Source organism: Taudactylus pleione, unplaced genomic scaffold (assembly GCF_031769625.1).
Source record: "Taudactylus pleione unplaced genomic scaffold, aTauple2 ptg000573l, whole genome shotgun sequence".
NCBI classification, from domain to species: domain Eukaryota; kingdom Metazoa; phylum Chordata; class Amphibia; order Anura; family Myobatrachidae; genus Taudactylus; species Taudactylus pleione.
This window is the reverse complement of record NW_028284975.1, coordinates 6,499,288-6,513,331: the sequence shown is the minus strand read 5'-3', so window position 1 is coordinate 6,513,331 and position 14,044 is coordinate 6,499,288.

Sequence of the window (14,044 nt, the reverse complement as noted above, 5' to 3'; positions counted from 1 at the left end):
TTGATGCACATCTTCAAGGTTATGTCACTCAATTAAAGTCACATATAAAAGACACGTCACATATATTACAAAAAACTATAGATTTACAGTGGAATAAAGACTGGGGATTTTTAACCCTAGATGTTCAAGCGTTATATACCAATATTCCTCATTTTGAAGGTACAAAAGCAATTGAACACTACTTAATATCAGACACTAACGTTTCAGAGGGTCGATGTAATTTCATCATCTCTGCCATAACGTTTATCCTCACTCACAATTATTTTTTGTTCAATGACATGTTTTATCTTCAAGCACTGGGGACGGCCATGGGGACCAGGTTTGCACCGAGTTTTGCAAATCTCTATATGGGCCGCTTTGAAGAACATTACATCTGGAGCGGACCATATAGAGAAAACCTGGTCCTCTATGGCCGTTACATTGATGACCTATTTATTATTTGGAAAGGGGGTCCCATTCTGGCACATGAATTCGTTAATTATTTAAACAACAACACTTTTAATTTAAGATTCACCCACACTTTTAATCACGACACTGTTAATTTTTTAGATATAACGTTCTCAGTAGCAGATAATAGTATTGTTTCTTCTAATTACATTAAGACAGTTGGGGCCGAAAACTATTTACATTATAACAGTGGACACTACAAGCCCTGGATTAATAATATTCCAAAAAATCAGATTATTAGATTACGCCGCAATTGCACACAAGATGCTGATTTTTTGTTACAGGTAAAAAACATATTATCACATTTCAAAAATAGAGATTACCCAGAATCCCTATTAAAAGAGGCTCAAGATATGGCTAATACTTTAGTAGGATCTCATTTTACTAAAACAGATCATATTAAGAATAGAAAGAAAAATAAAAATAAAGAAAACTTTCAAAAAAACTATTCGGCAGATAATTCCTCCTCTACTATAAAAGAAAAAATAGCATTTATTTCAAAATACAACATAAAATCCAATAAAATCAAACAAATTATCAAAAAGAATTACGAAATTCTCAAACAAGACACTATACTGAATTCTTGTTTACAAGAAAAACCTATTATTACTTTTAGAAGAAACACCAATCTTAAAAACCTATTAGCTCCAAGTGAACTGAAATCTAAACCAGAGACAGAAAATAAATCGAATTCTTGGTTGCCTCCAAAGCCACTAGGAAATTATTGTTGTAATAAATCAGTGTGTTTGACGTGCAAATTCATGAAAAACAAAACTACGAATATAACATCTAAAACTAATGGGAACATCTTTCAAATTAAACAATTTATTAATTGTAAATCTACCTATTGCATCTATGTATTAGAATGCCCTTGCTCTTTACAATACGTTGGAAGAACAACTCGTACATTAAAAACACGCTTTAGAGAACATAGGAGAAATATTATCAATAAGATCCAAACACACAGTGTATCTCGACATTTCTCCAAACATCACAACGGAGATCCAACAGGACTTTCCGTTGTGGCAGTAGAAAGGTTTGGAGAAACAAAAAGAGGTGGCAATAGGTTCAAAAAACTATGTCTAGGTGAATCCTCCTGGATTTTTAAGCTAGACACTATGCATCCAGGAGGTTTAAATGAAGCCCTAGATTTTGCATGCTTAGACTATTAAATGCACCTTGGGCCTTATGTGTTCCACGACTTAAATGTGAGCGTACTACCGTTGCCTCATTTCTCTCTTGGTGCACAATAGGCCCCAGGTATCTTCAACCAATACTTCATATTACTCTGTCCTCAACCAACCCTTCGCTTATTCAAATGTATCAATGATTTCCTCATATAATAATGTATTCACCACTGTTTATTGTCTATTTTTGATGGTAGCAAGCATGTTAGTTCATTGATCTCCTTATAAATCATTCCAAATAATGTGGAAACAAGGCTGTATCATACAGCACAATTTGTTCATAAAAGACAATGTATTCACAATTGCCATTTTTATAGCACACATCGATTCATTTCCAAGAGCATCTATTTTTATTTTCATTCTTTATTATTTTTTATTCCTTATTTTATAATCACCCCTAATTATCCACACTCCTATTTCATTCCAACCATTTTTATATATATTTTTTCATAACCTTCCATGTGTTACAACCATCCCTATTTTTGGTTTTCATATCTTTATTAATGACTAAGATCTATTATTATTTTTTTTGTGATACACACAAATGCATTTTATATATATTCATATACTAGGCAATAACCACTTATACAGATCTATATAACAAGTAATATATACATATGTCAATATATTATATTCCACATATATTTTTTCATTATACATTGGTTTCATTTTCAATCTCATTTTTGTATTCATTTCATTTTATTTCATTTTATGTACTAGCATATATGTCTGTATAGATTTTTAAGTGTTATATAGATGGATATCAGTCATATATATATATATATATTTTTTTTTTTATTAAATTGAAAAGAACGTGGAATATAGCTGTTCAGTGCAATTTGAAGTAATTCAGCTGTCCACAATTAAAGCAATTACAAAGGCGGACCTTTCAGAAGGATAAATATGGCATCCATTATTTCAATATCAGTCTTGAAAAAGTCTCCAGTTCAAGGAGACGAAACGCGTTGACGTCATTGTCGTTCAATCCTTCCACTGCTTATCACACACCTGTACCTGCACCTTGGAGAATTTTCGAGCTGACCGCACAGGCAGCGGAGAAATCAGTTTCACAGAGCATCACCATCCTGCTCCCTACAGCGATTATATTTACCCGGGAGAACACTGCCACACTTACTCTGTCAGCGGGATTTTGGAGCTGATTGAACAGCTGCCACCAACGGAGTTACCGATACCACGGTATGCTGACCATTATCTCCCCACAGAGACTGCATTGATTTGGGAGAGCGCTGTTGCATCTATCCGGTGAGCGGTAAGACACACTTTCTCTCCCCATACACACGGAGAGAAAGACAACCTTTTGTCTGCTGCTTTTTCTCCACTGTGCAGATGGACATATCCTATACAGGAATATTCATTCTACAATAGGAGTCACTTCACTCCAATCGGTTATCACAAACACAACAAATATATGCTGGGACGCCAGCAATATATTTTTTTAACCAAAGTTTATATATATGGATAACCTACATCTATTCCAGGTGTGAGAAGGCAGTAATACTAAACAGTGTGAAAAAGAACTGAGACAGTATCAATTCTAACCCATGGAAATGATACAATTGATCTGATCTGTTACATTCCACTGTATCAATTTTTCTCGCTCAATAGGATTCATTTTCTGATTCAAGCTTATATATTGATGCAATTTTTAACCCATTTACACTTTTGCATTTCATTAGTTCGATCCATCTATATTTTTATGTTTCATGTAATACGTTCAATGTATTGTGTGTGATGTATGTATTTCATTTTTAGAAGTAAAATATTTTTCTCTTTTTATTCATTCATTGTGCATTACATTGTGTATCAACACACTCTCATCATAGTCAGACGTGATCACAGCGCATTGCCCATGTTGTTCCATTAGTATCTTAGTGGGAGTCCACAGTATACTCCTAGCAGTTGCAGCTGATCCCAATTGACAATTTTGTATTAACAACATTAGCGCCGAGAGTTGGGTAGGAATCTACCCTCAGTTTTCTTTTTTCTTTCATTGTATTGTTTCTGTATATCTCTCTGGCAGCTCCAGATACATTTCTTTCAAGATTCTACATATATCTATATTTATGAAAAGTAGTTCACCTTCAAATTATAAGAACATTCTGTATATTTAAAGTTTTCAACAAATCTGTAGTGTACAGATATTATCTAACCTAGCTTTGAACATATTGTTAAAATTATCATGGCAGAATTCAAAAGCTATTTTGAAAGGAAGGATAGAAGAGAATCCTACCTTTCATCTTTCAATAAAACAGAGACAAACACAAAACCTACATCAAAAACCAATCCTGATATGAATAAACTATTTTACCATTTAGAAGATCTCTTAAAGGAAGAAATGAGGAAATGGTGGGACAGTGTTTCACTCAGTAAATATATTGATGAAAAAATCATACCGAGAGGTCTTAGAATTTTTAAACACCTCTCAATAAATGAGAATCCTGAATTACAAAAAAAGTGGGAAGAAACTCTAGACAATTGCTCTTTTTCACTGATAAAATTGCTTGTACAATATAGAGAGGAGAAGGTCAATAAAACTACAGAAAAAATAGATCAGATCAAAGAAGATCTCATACTATTTAAAGATCACCCCAGCTTTAAAGAAAAAGATGAACAAATCAATAATAGAGTAGAAAGATTTGAGAAAGATCTCATTGACACCAAAAAAGGGAAACTCTCCAGAGACAGAGAGGATTATAGAACAGATAGGGTCAGATCCTACAAAAGAATTGGGGTAGAATCTTACCATAGAACCAAATTAACCTCCACCATTGGAGACTCTCCTAGAGTAACATCTAGATCTACTATTAATTATTCATCTAATAGGAATCACAATCACCCTAGATCTAAAGATATTCAGAATCCATCAAATTCCAACAGAGATTATGCCAGATCAGATCCTACATATGATATTAGACGTTCAGGAGAAGGACAACATCCAAACAAAACTAATGATTCAGTGAAAAGAAGAGATCATCCCAATCAGTATAAGGATTTTCGATCAGGGAAACAATTTTTCCATCCAAATCCATACGAAGTATTAAACAATCATACACCAAAAAGATACAGAGAAAGAGAGGAGGAAGAGGAAGAGGTAAAAAACTCAAGAAAACCTCGTTATCGATAGATAGAAAAATTATTCATAATTTATCATCACACAAATTAACTGATAACCAAATCTCTCTTTTGCAAAAAGGTTTAAATTATGCACCTAATAAAGAACCCAATCTGTTTGAGTTATTTTTAGATTTAAACAAATTTATTAGAACACTGTGCAGAAAGCGATATTTTGCATCAAAACGACTGAAAAAGATTAATACTATGGAGATCAATCCAATCATTTTAGATATAGATGATCAAGAGGCGCTGGATTGCCTCAACTCACTTGCAGATGAGGGTGATAGGGAGGTCATGCTTTTTGATCTCAACACCACCGCAATCCCTAAATTTAAGAAAAAATCACAATTTTTTCCATTAGAACATAAAAGTCCAGCTATAACCCTCTTTTATAATAAAACATTGAAAGATTTAAAAACTATCTGTCAAAAACCTTAAAATACAAAAAATTCATTATCATTTCACAAAGATAATCTATCCAAAACAGAAAGACAGGCTATTAAACAGCTAAAAGAAGATCTTTCATTGATTATAAGACCAGCCGATAAGGGGGGAGGGATTATTGTGCAGAATAGAGACGATTATATTGCTGAAGCAAATAGACAACTCCAAGATTCCAAATATTACACTACACTAGATAAAGATCCTTCACTCATTTTTCAAATAAAACTTGACAAGTTTCTATTTGAAGCTAGATCTGAGAATGTTATATCTGAAGATGAATATTATTTCCTTATACCTCAACACCCCATCACTCCCATATTTTATCACCTCCCCAAAATTCACAAATCACTCACTGCACCTCCCGGGAGACCTATTATTTCTGGTATCAGTTCCCACACATCCAATTTGTCACATTTTGTTGATGCACATCTTCAAGGTTATGTCACTCAATTAAAGTCACATATAAAAGACACGTCACATATATTACAAAAAACTATAGATTTACAGTGGAATAAAGACTGGGGATTTTTAACCCTAGATGTTCAAGCGTTATATACCAATATTCCTCATTTTGAAGGTACAAAAGCAATTGAACACTACTTAATATCAGACACTAACGTTTCAGAGGGTCGATGTAATTTCATCATCTCTGCCATAACGTTTATCCTCACTCACAATTATTTTTTGTTCAATGACACGTTTTATCTTCAAGCACTGGGGACAGCCATGGGGACCAGGTTTGCACCGAGTTTTGCAAATCTCTATATGGGCCGCTTTGAAGAACATTACATCTGGAGCGGACCATATAGAGAAAACCTGGTCCTCTATGGCCGTTACATTGATGACCTATTTATTATTTGGAAAGGGGGTCCCATTCTGGCACATGAATTCGTTAATTATTTAAACAACAACACTTTTAATTTAAGATTCACCCACACTTTTAATCACGACACTGTTAATTTTTTAGATATAACGTTCTCAGTAGCAGATAATAGTATTGTTTCTTCTAATTACATTAAGACAGTTGGGGCCGAAAACTATTTACATTATAACAGTGGACACTACAAGCCCTGGATTAATAATATTCCAAAAAATCAGATTATTAGATTACGCCACAATTGCACACAAGATGCTGATTTTTTGTTACAGGTAAAAAACATATTATCACATTTCAAAAATAGAGATTACCCAGAATCCCTATTAAAAGAGGCTCAAGATATGGCTAATACTTTAGTAGGATCTCATTTTACTAAAACAGATCATATTAAGAATAGAAAGAAAAATACAAATAAAGAAAACTTTCAAAAAAACTATTCGGCAGATAATTCCTCCTCTACTATAAAAGAAAAAATAGCATTTATTTCAAAATATAACATAAAATCCAATAAAATCAAACAAATTATCAAAAAGAATTACGAAATTCTCAAACAAGACACTATACTGAATTCTTGTTTACAAGAAAAACCTATTATTACTTTTAGAAGAAACACCAATCTTAAAAACCTATTAGCTCCAAGTGAACTGAAATCTAAACCAGAGACAGAAAATAAATCGAATTCTTGGTTGCCTCCAAAGCCACTAGGAAATTATTGTTGTAATAAATCAGTGTGCTTGATGTGCAAATTCATGAAAAACAAAACTACGAATATAACATCTAAAACTAATGGGAACATCTTTCAAATTAAACAATTTATTAATTGTGAATCTACCTATTGCATCTATGTATTAGAATGCCCTTGCTCTTTACAATACGTTGGAAGAACAACTCGTACATTAAAAACACGCTTTAGAGAACATAGGAGAAATATTATCAATAAGATCCAAACACACAGTGTATCTCGACATTTCTCCAAACATCACAACGGAGATCCAACAGGACTTTCCGTTGTGGCAGTAGAAAGGTTTGGAGAAACAAAAAGAGGTGGCAATAGGTTCAAAAAACTATGTCTAGGTGAATCCTCCTGGATTTTTAAGCTAGACACTATGCATCCAGGAGGTTTAAATGAAGCCCTAGATTTTGCATGCTTAGACTATTAAATGCACCTTGGGCCTTATGTGTTCCACGACTTAAATGTGAGCGTACTACCGTTGCCTCATTTCTCTCTTGGTGCACAATAGGCCCCAGGTATCTTCAACCAATACTTCATATTACTCTGTCCTCAACCAACCCTTCGCTTATTCAAATGTATCAATGATTTCCTCATATAATAATGTATTCACCACTGTTTATTGTCTATTTTTGATGGTAGCAAGCATGTTAGTTCATTGATCTCCTTATAAATCATTCCAAATAATGTGGAAACAAGGCTGTATCATACAGCACAATTTGTTCATAAAAGACAATGTATTCACAATTGCCATTTTTATAGCACACATCGATTCATTTCCAAGAGCATCTATTTTTATTTTCATTCTTTATTATTTTTTATTCCTTATTTTATAATCACCCCTAATTATCCACACTCCTATTTCATTCCAACCATTTTTATATATATTTTTTCATAACCTTCCATGTGTTACAACCATCCCTATTTTTGGTTTTCATATCTTTATTAATGACTAAGATCTATTAATATTTTTTTTGTGATACACACAAATGCATTTTATATATATTCATATACTAGGCAATAACCACTTATACAGATCTATATAACAAGTAATATATACATATGTCAATATATTATATTCCACATATATTTTTTCATTATACATTGGTTTCATTTTCAATCTCATTTTTGTATTCATTTCATTTTATTTCATTTTATGTACTAGCATATATGTCTGTATAGATTTTTAAGTGTTATATAGATGGATATCAGTCATTGTTATATATATATTTTTTTTCTTTATTAAATTGAAAAGAACGTGGAATATAGCTGTTCAGTGCAATTTGAAGTAATTCAGCTGTCCACAATTAAAGCAATTACAAAGGCGGACCTTTCAGAAGGATAAATACGGCATCCATTATTTCAATGTCAGTCTTGAAAAAGTCTCCAGTTCAAGGAGACGAAATGCGTTGACGTCATTGTCGTTCAATCCTTCCACTGCTTATCACACACCTGTACCTGCACCTTGGAGAATTTTCGAGCTGACCGCACAGGCAGTGGAGAAATCAGTTTCACGGAGCATCACCATCCAGCTCCCTACAGCGATTATATTTACCCGGGAGAACACTGCCACACTTACTCTGTCAGCGGGATTTTGGAGCTGATTGAACAGCTGCCACCAACGGAGTTACCGATACCACGGTATGCTGACCATTATCTCCCCACAGAGACTGCATTGATTTGGGAGAGCGCTGTTGCATCTATCCGGTGAGCGGTAAGACACACTTTCTCTCCCCATACACACGGAGAGAAAGACAACCTTTTGTCTGCTGCTTTTTCTCCACTGTGCAGATGGACATATCCTATACAGGAATATTCATTCTACAATAGGAGTCACTTCACTCCAATCGGTTATCACAAACACAACAAATATATGCTGGGATGCCAGTAATATATTTTTTTAACCAAAGTTTATATATATGGATAACCTACATCTATTCCAGGTGTGAGAAGGCAGTAATACTAAACAGTGTGAAAAAGAACTGAGACAGTATCAATTCTAATCCATGGAAATGATACAATTGATCTGATCTGTTACATTCCACTGTATCAATTTTTCTCGCTCAATAGGATTCATTTTCTGATTCAAGCTTATATATTGATGCAATTTTTAACCCATTTACACTTTTGCATTTCATTAGTTTGATCCATCTATATTTTTATGTTTCATGTAATACGTTCAATGTATTGTGTGTGATGTATGTATTTCATTTTTAGAAGTAAAATATTTTTCTCTTTTTATTCATTCATTGTGCATTACATTGTGTATCAACACACTCTCATCATAGTCAGACGTTTTCACAGCGCATTGCCCATGTTGTTCCATTAGTATCTTAGTGGGAGTTCACAGTATACTCCTAGCAGTTGCAGCTGATCCCAATTGACAATTTTGTATTAACAACATTAGCGCCGAGAGTTGGGTAGGAATCTACCCTCAGTTTTCTAAACAAAAAATACAGTCTTAAAAACATAGGCAGCAAACTTCAAACATTGGTTTTACACATAATACATACATCAGCATGCGCCACAGTCTCTAAAAGTTCAGATAAAGCAGTCTTTTTCCAACAAGTAAGGATGTATTGCAGCCTCTCCAATCGACACCTTACCACAGGTGTATCAGGAACATATAAAAGAGAAAAACAGCGGAGGGCGCACTAGTGAGTGTATATACAGAATTTTAATAATACAAAGTGTAGCTCACTTACATCAACAAAAGTAATCGCAGGTAACGTTAATGGATCCCGGGGGTCCGTTCCAACACTTCCGGATAGTGTAACGGTCCGTCTCCCGTCACTGGACACACATCCGTGCCTGCACCTAAAAAGTCTCACCGGACCACAGTCTCGGGCACTGGAAAGACAACGTCTGACGTCACCACGTCTACGTCCCAGAGGCCACGCCCAACACATTTCATCATCAAACGGACTTCATCAAGGGGTGTGTCACAACCATCCATCAAGAACTCCTTATAGTCCCGGCTGGCTCATTAGCATATAGTCTCTATGCGAGCCTTTTTAATCAACCAGGATATGATGTAAACTCGACTCTATTGCACTTATTAATATATTGCACAATATAATATAAAAAAGGAGGAATTATATCAAAAAATCAACATCAAACATACATATATACATTCTACTAGCAGAATACATTTTTTAAAATACATTTTTAATAAAAAACTTTAATACTTTTAAAATTAAATCAATCAATTTAGTGCTTTCAATGCAGCTCACATCTGAACCCCACACACTCTTAAAGGAAGAGACAGGGATCCGCAATCCAACTACAGCCTCCTCCCAAAGTGTATAACATTCATGATGCGGCGCACAGACAAAGCACCCAATATAAATAAATTATTTTAAAAATGGAACTATATCATAATTTTCATTTAATCCAAAGGGGGCAAGTGTGTTCAGAGTATATATCCAGAAGGTCTCTCTTCTGGCAAGTTGTTTCAAAAGATCGCCACCCCTATCATCCATAACTACGTGTTCTATTGCCTTAAATGAAAAATGACCTAAATCAGATCCACAGCATTCCAAGAAGTGCCGCGGAACACTGTGATTCTTCAATTTATTCTGGATATTTCTAGTATGCTCTAAAATCCTCAATTTCAACATGCGTTTAGTTCTCCCTATATAGCGTTTACCGCATTTACATTCAAGCATGTAGATCACACAACACGTCTGACAGGTCATAAAACTTTTTATATCCCAAGATTTCTTGTTTTTAGTATCCCAAATCTTCAATCTCTCTTTACTAGAGTATTTACAAACTTTACATTTATTGCAAGGAAAAAAACCCTTTCCCTTATTTAACCAATTCTGTTCCTTTAATCTTGGTAGATTACTTGGTGCTAACATATTTTTGAGAGTCTTTGCTCGCCTAAAAACTACTTGTGGTTTAATCGGGAGTATATCCTTTAAAAAGGGATCTAACTTAAGAACATCCCAATGTTTCTCTAGTACTTCTTTTATTTCTCTGCTCTTAGTGCAGTAAGTAGTAATAAATGGAACAAATTGTTTGTCAGTAAAATCACTTCTCTTATTATACTGTAGCAAATCCGTTCTTTGAAGATTCTTAGCCTTTTCTCTGCTTTTTTTGATCAATTCTGGGGGATACTCTCTCTCCAGAAAACGTTGGCTATAAATGTCAGCCTGTTCTTCATATTTTTCAATCGATACACAATTTCTCCTAACTCGTATAAACTGTGAGTAGGGTATATTAGTAACCCATTTCTTTAAATGGCAGCTCTTGAAATGAACATAACTGTTGCTGTCTACTTTTTTAATATGAGTGAATGAATTAATACAAACTTTCAGAAGGAGAGAATTGAATTTTTGGATATAGTATTGGAGACAACTAATTGGGAGAGAGAAGGTTGTATTAATTCATTCACTCATATTAAAATAGTAGACAGCAACAGTTATATTCATTTCAAGAGCTGCCATTTAAAGAAATGGGTTACTAATATACCCTACTCACAGTTTATACGAGTTAGGAGAAATTGTGTATCGATTGAAAAATATGAAGAACAGGCTGACATTTATAGCCAACGTTTTCTGGAGAGAGAGTATCCCCCAGAATTGATCAAAAAAAGCAGAGAAAAGGCTAAGAATCTTCAAAGAACGGATTTGCTACAGTATAATAAGAGAAGTGATTTTACTGACAAACAATTTGTTCCATTTATTACTACTTACTGCACTAAGAGCAGAGAAATAAAAGAAGTACTATAGAAACATTGGGATGTTCTTAAGTTAGATCCCTTTTTAAAGGATATACTCCCGATTAAACCACAAGTAGTTTTTAGGCGAGCAAAGACTCTCAAAAATATGTTAGCACCAAGTAATCTACCAAGATTAAAGGAACAGAATTGGTTAAATAAGGGAAAGGGTTTTTTTCCTTGCAATAAATGTAAAGTTTGTAAATACTCTAGTAAAGAGAGATTGAAGATTTGGGATACTAAAAACAAGAAATCTTGGGATATAAAAAGTTTTATGACCTGTCAGACGTGTTGTGTGATCTACATGCTTGAATGTAAATGCGGTAAACGCTATATAGGGAGAACTAAACGCATGTTGAAATTGAGGATTTTAGAGCATACTAGAAATATCCAGAATAAATTGAAGAATCACAGTGTTCCGCGGCACTTCTTGGAATGCTGTGGATCTGATTTAGGTCATTTTTCATTTAAGGCAATAGATCATTTAGTTTTGGATGATAGGGGTGGCGATCTTTTGAAACAACTTGCCAGAAGAGAGACCTTCTGGATATATACTCTGAACACACTTGCCCCCTTTGGATTAAATGAAAATTATGATATAGTTCCATTTTTAAAATAATTTATTTATATTGGGTGCTTTGTGTGTGCGCCGCATCATGAATGTTATACACTTTGGGAGGAGGCTGTAGTTGGATTGCGGATCCCTGTCTCTTCCTTTAAGAGTGTGTGGGGTTCAGATGTGAGCTGCATTGAAAGCACTAAATTGATTGATTTAATTTTAAAAGTATTAAAGTTTTTTATTAAAAATGTATTTTAAAAAATGTATTCTGCTAGTAGAATGTATATATGTATGTTTGATGTTGATTTTTTGATATAATTCCTCCTTTTTTATATTATATTGTGCAATATATTAATAAGTGCAATAGAGTCGAGTTTACATCATATCCTGGTTGATTAATAAGGCTCGCATAGAGACTATATGCTAATGAGCCAGCCGGGACTATAAAGAGTTCTTGATGGATGGTTGTGACACACCCCTTGATGAAGTCCGTTTGATGATGAAACGTGTTGGGCGTGGCCTCTGGGACGTAGCCGTGGTGACGTCAGACGTTGTCTTTCCAGTGCCCGAGACTGTGGTCCGGTGTGACTTTTTAGGTGCAGACACGGATGTGTGTCCAGTGACGGGAGACGGACCGTTACACTATCCGGAAGTGTTGGAACGGACCCCCGGGATCCATTAACGTTACCTGCGATTACTTTTGTTGATGTAAGTGAGCTACACTTTGTATTATTAAAATTCTGTATATACACTCACTAGTGCGCCCTCCGCTGTTTTTCTCTTTTATATGTTCCTGATACACCTGTGGTAAGGTGTCAATTGGAGAGGCTGCAATACATCCTTACTTGTTGGAAAAAGACTGCTTTATCTGAACTTTTAGAGACTGTGGCGCATGCTGATGTATGTATTATGTGTAAAACCAATGTTTGAAGTTTGCTGCCTATGTTTTTAAGACTGTATTTTCTGATTAGTATACTTGTTATTTGTAATATTTTCTTACTCCCATTGGGCACTTGCGTGTACAACTGATAATGAGTAATAGAAATACTGATAGGATCAGAAGATTTGAGAAATGTTATAAACGATTTGATGAATCTGTGGATAACAGAATCCGCGGGAGCGGACTGGAGAAAAATGATTTAGATTTAGACTCTATTTTTACGCAATTAGATAAATTATGCATAAAAGAAATGAAATTAAGTTGGGAGATTACAACATTAGAAAAATATTTAGAGGTTAATAGAGTACCAAGAGGTTTGAGAATTATAAAAAACCCTATGTTTGGTAATGAAAGAAAAGAGTTTCTTGATACATGGAATCAGGTGTTAGAGAATTGCTCATTGGATCTAATGAAGCTAATTGTCCGAGAAAGAAAAAGAGAGTTATCTGATTTGGATTCAGAGCTAATGGCCTTTGATGATAAAATTGAATTGGTCAAAGGAATGGAGGAGTTTAAAGAACTAAAAATACTAAGTGAGAAAAAGATAAAAAAAATTAGAAGATGAGATTATTCAGACAAAAGTAAAGAAATTTCAACGTGATTTGATGGATTATAAAAATGGAAATGTAAGAAACTGGTCAGCTAGTAGAAGATACATGGATTTTGCAAAGAATTATGGCAACAATAGAGGTGATATGAGAAATAAGGGAGAATACAGTTTTGGATCAAAAAATGAAAATATTCCCTGGCAAAAAGTTACGTCTAAAAGATCGAGACTAGATGAAAATAGGAGAATGGAAGTTCCCACCTTCAATAGATATGATTCGCTTAGATCACCTTTAGTGAGAAATAAAAAGATGTTTTTTCAGAAGGATTTGGATTGGAGAGAGAGGAAGAAACGTATGGAAGGTTATTGGATACAGAGTCCCAATTTAGGAAAGAAAAGAAAAGGGTCAGATGTAGGAGAGGAAAGAGAGGTAGAGGGAAAAGGAAAAATCAGAA